Source organism: Cervus elaphus, chromosome 11 (genome assembly GCF_910594005.1).
Source record: "Cervus elaphus chromosome 11, mCerEla1.1, whole genome shotgun sequence".
Lineage (NCBI taxonomy): Eukaryota > Metazoa > Chordata > Mammalia > Artiodactyla > Cervidae > Cervus > Cervus elaphus.
Window position 1 is genome coordinate 36756848 of NC_057825.1, and position 6391 is coordinate 36763238.

The following is a 6391-nucleotide window of genomic DNA, read 5'->3' on the forward strand; positions in this document are numbered from 1 at the left end:
CACCCCCAGCTTTTCCGTGACGTGTGCAGGTTTGGGACCCCACAGTTACTGTTCCAATTCTTAAACCTTCCACCTGAGCAATAGGCTCTCAAAACATCTGGCTCTGAAAGTTAAGGAGGCAGTAGCCAGGAGACCCATAAGACTATCACAGAGGAGCAGATGTTAATGGGTATGCAAGCACTCACCAGGACCAGTTTCCCAGGGTCAGTTCAGAGGGAGCTGAGAAAATCACCCACATCCCAGTCTTTCCTTGAAAGTTTTCCATCTGAAAACTTTCAAAGCTGCTGCCTGAGGGTCAGGTTGCTAATTTAGAACACATCTAGGGGCTGTTATGATCTTCCCCAGGGGCTGGGTAGCTGGCAGACACCTCCTCTACTGTCTCTCATAACTTGCTCCAAATCACCCGTTTCTCTCAGAAAGGAGCTTGTGTACACATCTGCACCCACGCTTTTGTAGCTGTTGCTCAAGATACATATCCCCAGATTTCCTGGGTCTGATAGCCAATGGGGCTTCCATTCATGAAGACCTCAAGACTATACCAATCAAAGGAATTTTTAACTGACTGTCCCCTCAGCGCTCGGCCTGGAGGAGACAGACAAAACGTTCATTTCCCAGTCTTCTCCTGAAAAGACCTCATCTCACGAGTTGCTGCCAAAGTGTCAGCCTTCTGATTTATCACATATCTAGGGGCTGGCTTTGATCCTCTCAAAGGATCAGGGAAGCTGGTGGACATCTCTGCTGTCTTCCTGTGGTCTGACCCATATTGCCAGTATCTCCCTGAAAAGAGTGTGTACATATCTCCAGGCTCTACTTTTTGCAGCTGCTACCCAATGGATGGGTTCCTGCATTGCATGACTCTAATAGCCAAAGAGGCTTTCATTCAGGAGCCCCATAGAGCTGTAGCAATCCAGAAGCAGTGGTGAATGGAGCACCTGCACCACAGCTACACACATGGGCCCAGTACAGAGGGAGCAGACAAAACTGCCTGTCTTCCAGTTTCTCCCTGGAAGGGACTTAAGTTCATACTCTCCCAGCTGCCGCCTGAGAATCTAACTTCTCACCAGCCTGCATCGAGGCATTAAATGCAGTCCTCTCCTTTGGGACACAGACAGGTCTTGGCACAGCCAGTCTACTACTGGGAGAACAAAGATGGTGGCCTGGACAATCACAGAGGTCTGAGAGACAAGCATGAACTCAGCCCAGGCTGACTGATGGAATTATCTCCTATAGGAGACCACTCTTTCAAGACTGGGAGAGGTGGCTGTTTTATCCTATGTGCAGAAACCAATACAGAGAGGCAAAGAAAATGAAGAATACAGGATATGTTCCAAACAAAATAAGACAAATCAGAAATAGATCTTAATGAAATGGAGATAAGAGCTTTTATCCTATGTGCAGAAACCAATACAGAGAGGCAAAGAAGATGAAGAATACAGGATATGTTCCAAACAAAATAAGACAAATCTACAGAAATAGATCTTAATGAAATGGAGATAAGAGATAAGAACCTGATAGTTCAAAATAGTGGTCATAAAGATGTTCACTGTGGTCAGAAAAGCAAAGTGGGAATTAAAAAAAAGTGTGAAAATGAAAGTCACTCAGTTGTGTTCAACACTTTGTGACCCCATGGACTATACAGTCCATGGAATTCTCTGGGCCAGAATGCTGGAGTGGGTAGCCGTTCCCTTCTCCAGGGGAATCTTCCTAACCCAGGGATTGAATTCAGGTCTCCCTCATTGCAGGCAGATTCTTACCAGCTGAACCACCACGGAAGCCCGAGAGAGTATAAAAAAGTATAGAGCATACATCACACAGCTGAAGAAAATAATATCCAAATGAAAAATTCAATAGAGGTGGTTCAACAGCAGACTAGATCAAGTGGAAAAAAAGATCAATGGAATTTATCCCATCAGAGGAGCAAAGAGGAAGAATGAAAAGAGTGATAATAGCTTAAAGAACTTGTAAGACACATCATCAAGTGGACCAATTTATATATTATAGAGGTCCCAGAAGAAGAGAGAGAGAAAGGGGCAGAAAGCTTACTAAAAGAAATAATGACTGCAAGCTTCTCTCATCTGGGGAAAGAGACATTAAGACTCAGGAATACCATAAAGTATGAAAAAAGATGAATCCAAGGAGACTCACACCACATTTAACTATCACTATATAATCAAAAGTTAAAGACAAGAAGAGAATCTTATAAGCAACAAGAGAAAAGCAACTTGTTATGTACTAGGGAATCCTCATCAGCGGATTTTTAGAGAAACTTTGTAGGACAGAAGATAATGGGAAAATATAATCAAGGTGCTGATAGGAAAAAAAAAAAAAAACACCCTGGTAACCAAGAATATTCTATCTGGCAAAACTGTCCTTCAAAATTGAAGGCAAGATAGAGTTTTCCACACAGTCAAAAGCTATTATTCACAACCAGACCAATTTTGCAAGAAATGCTAAGCTGAAATAAAAGGGCACTAGCTACTAACATGAAAGCATATGAAAGTATAAAACTCACTAATAAGAGAAAACATATAGTTAAATTTAGAATATTCTAATGTTGCTGTTCAGTTGCTAAGTCATGTCCAACTCTTTGCGACCCCATGGACTGCAGCACGCCAAGCTTCCCTGTCCTTCACTACCTTCCAGAGTTTGCTCAAACTCATGTCCATTGAGTAAATGATGCTAGTGTTGTAATGGGGTGGGTAAATCATACTAACTCTAATGTGAAGACTAAAATGCAAAAGTGTTAAATAACTATTACTACAATAATTTGTTATAATATACAATAAAAAGATGCAATTGTGACATCAAAAACACAGAATGGGAGAGGGTTAAAAATGTAGAGCTTTTATACGTTAAGTTGTTATCAGCTTAAAATAGACTTTATAAATACAAGATGTTTTATGTAAACCTCTGTGTAATTACAAAGCAAAAACTCGTATTGGATACACAAAAATATAAAGAAAAAGGAATCAAAGCATACTACAGCAGCAAATCATCAATTCACAAAAGAAGAGAAAGAAAAGAGAAAAAAAGGAACAAAGGAATTACAAAACACCAGAAAGCAATGAACAATTTGGCAATAGTAAGTCAATGTATATCAATAAACAATTTAAATGTATATAGTCTAAATTCTCCTATCAAAAGACACAGAGTGGCCAAGCAGAGAAAATAATAAGACCAAATCACACGCTGCTTACAAGACACTCATTTTAGCTTACGAGACACAGTGGACTGAACATGACAACAATATTCCACGCAAATGGAGACCAAAAGAAAGCAGAATTAGCTATACTTATATTGGACAAAACAGACTTTAAACCAAAGACAGTAAAAAGAAATAAAGAAGTCCATTATATAATAATAAAGGGGTTAATTCACCAAGAAGATATAACATTAGTAAATATTTATGCACTCAACAGAGAAGCACTTACATATATAAATATTAAACGATCCAAAAAAAGAAATAGAAATAGAATAATAATAGGAAACTTCAATACCTCACTTTCATCAATAAGTAGATCATCTGACAGAAAATTAATAAGGAAATATTGGACTTAAACAACATGTTAGATCAGATGAACTTAAGAAACATTTACGGGACATCCCATCCAAATGCAACAGAATGCACATTTGTCTCATGCACACACAGAACATTCTCCAGGATAAATCACATATTAGAGCACAAAAAGGCTTAATAAATTTAAGAAGATTGAAATCATATCAAGCATCTTTTCTGACCACAATGGTATGAAACTAGAAACCAATTATAAGAACAAAACTGAAAAATTCACAAGTATGTGGAGATTAAACAACATGCTCCTTAATACCCAATGCATTAAAGATGAAAGCAAAAGAGAAGTGAAAAATCTTGGTGTTAGCTGAAACTATTGTGATAATCATTTCATGATACATATAAAGCAAATCACCAAGCTGTATGCCTTAAACAAATAGAGCGGTATATGTTAATTACTCTTTAAGAAAACTGGAAAAAAAGAAAAGCTACTGTAAAACAAATTAAAATGGAAACACAACATACCAAAAGTAGTGAGATACAGCAAGAGCAGTTCTAAGAGGGAAGTATATAGTGACAAATATCTACATTAAGAAGGAAGAAAGATCTCAAATAAGCAAACTAAGTTTGTACCTCAAGGAACTAGAAACGGAAGAACAAACTAAGCCTAAAGTTAGGAGAAGGAAGAAAAGAAAAAAAGACCAGAGTGGAAATAAACGAAAAAGAGAGTAAAAAGACAATAGAAAAGATCATTGAAACTAAAATCTATTGTTTTGAAAAGATAAACAAAATTGACAAAACTTCAAGTGGACTTACCAAGAAATAAAAGACAACTAGAATAAAATTTTAAATGAAAGAGGAGATATTACAACTGATACCACAGAAATACAAAGGAGTATAAGAGACAACTATGAATAATTATATGCCAACAAATTGAAAAACCTAGGAGAAATTGATAAATTCCAGAAGCATAAACCTTTCTAAGGTTTAATCATGAATAAATAGGATATATGAAAAGAAAAATTACAAGTAAGGAGATTGAATCGGTAATCAAAACCTCCCAACAAACAAAAGTCCAGGGCCAAATGGCTTCACCAGTGAATTCTACCATTTAAAGAATACCAATCCTTCCCATAATCTTTCAAAAAACAGAAGAGAAGGGAATATTTTCCAAACTCATTTTACAAGGCCAGCATTAAAATGTAAACATAGGTTATCTAGGAATGGTGATGTTATGAATAACTTTCATTTTCTTTTACAGTCATTTCCAAATCATTCATAAAGCATGTATATTAGTCTTAAAATTAAGGAAGATATTTTAAAACCTTTTTTGCCACTATAAAAAACAATATGGTAGACCCTCGAAAATTTAAATATAAAATTACCATACGATCCAGTAATTTCATTCTAGGTACCTGCCCAAAAGAATTGAAAGCAAGGCCTCAAGTAGAAGTTAGCACACCCATATTCACAGCATTATTTGACAACAGTCAAAAGTGGAAGAAACCTAAGTATCTATTGATGGAAGAATGGATAAACAGAATGTAGTATAAACATGCAACTGAATAGTATTCATCCTTCTTTTTAAGAAGGAAATCTGTCACTTGTTACAACATGAATGAACCTTGAGGACATTGTGCTAAGTGAAATAAGCCAGTCACAGAAGGACAAATACTGTACATTTCCACTGAAATGAGGAAACTCAACTAGTGAAATTCATAGAAACAGAAAACAAAATGCTGGTTACCTGAAACTAGGGCAGAGGGCTATGGGGAATTGCTCTTTAATGGGTGCAGAGTTGCAGTTTTGCAAGATGAAAAGAGTTCTGGAGTTAGATGGTGGTGATGATTGCACAGTCGTGTGAATGTATGTAACATCAGTGAATCGCATACTTAAAGTTAAAATGGTAAATTTCATGTTATATTTTGTTGGTTAGTCGCTAAGTCGTGTCTGACTCTTTTGCAACCCCATGGGTTGCAACCCCATGGGTTGCTCTTCTGTCCGTGGGATTTCCCCGGTAAGAATACTGGAGTGGATTGCCATTTCCATCTCCAGGGCATCTTCTCAACCCAGGGATCTAACCTGTGTCTTTTACATTGGCAGGCAGATTCTTTACTACTGAGCCACCAGGGAAGCCCCCATATTTTATATATATATATATATATTTTAACCACAATTTTTAAAAGTTTATTTTCATCTGACTTGAATTAAAATCCAGATAATGCCAGGTCCTAGATAAAGTGATAAAGTTGGTGATAAAGTTGGAAGGCAGTGGGCCACATGGGCCTCGATATCCCAGCTGAGCTGTGATGTCAGAGGAGTCATGGAAAAGAGACATGGAGAGGATGGGACTGCAGGAGAGCCAGTCTGGCAGTCATGCTCAGGATGAGCTAAGCGGGAGGAGGAGGAGGAGGAGGAGAGAAGTAAGCCAAAAGTCATCCAAAGCTTCATGTTCTGGATGCTCTGCATATGCCTCCGCATTGATCTAAGGAGAGAAAGGCTAAGAGAGACTCACCCAGGATCCCAAAGGCAGCAGGTGGCAGATCTTTGCCTTGAGCTCTGATGTCATGGATTCTACATCTCAACTTTTTTCTTTACACCATGCTACTTCTTACATATATTATAAGTGAAAGAAACAATAAGGAATGGTGGGAGAGGAGAAGAGGACATGGGGAATAAGAAGAAAGTAGGAAAAAAGAGAGAAAAGAAATGCCAGGAGAAAGGAAGAGGAACGTCAAAGCTGCAAACAAGAACAAACTTTTAAATAAGGCCCTGAGTCTGCATTGAACTTTTGACAATTATGGTTTGTCAGCGTGGTGACTGATTCGTAATTATTTTATGGGATTTTAGCAACTCTCTGTGTAACTGTCTCAGAGCAGT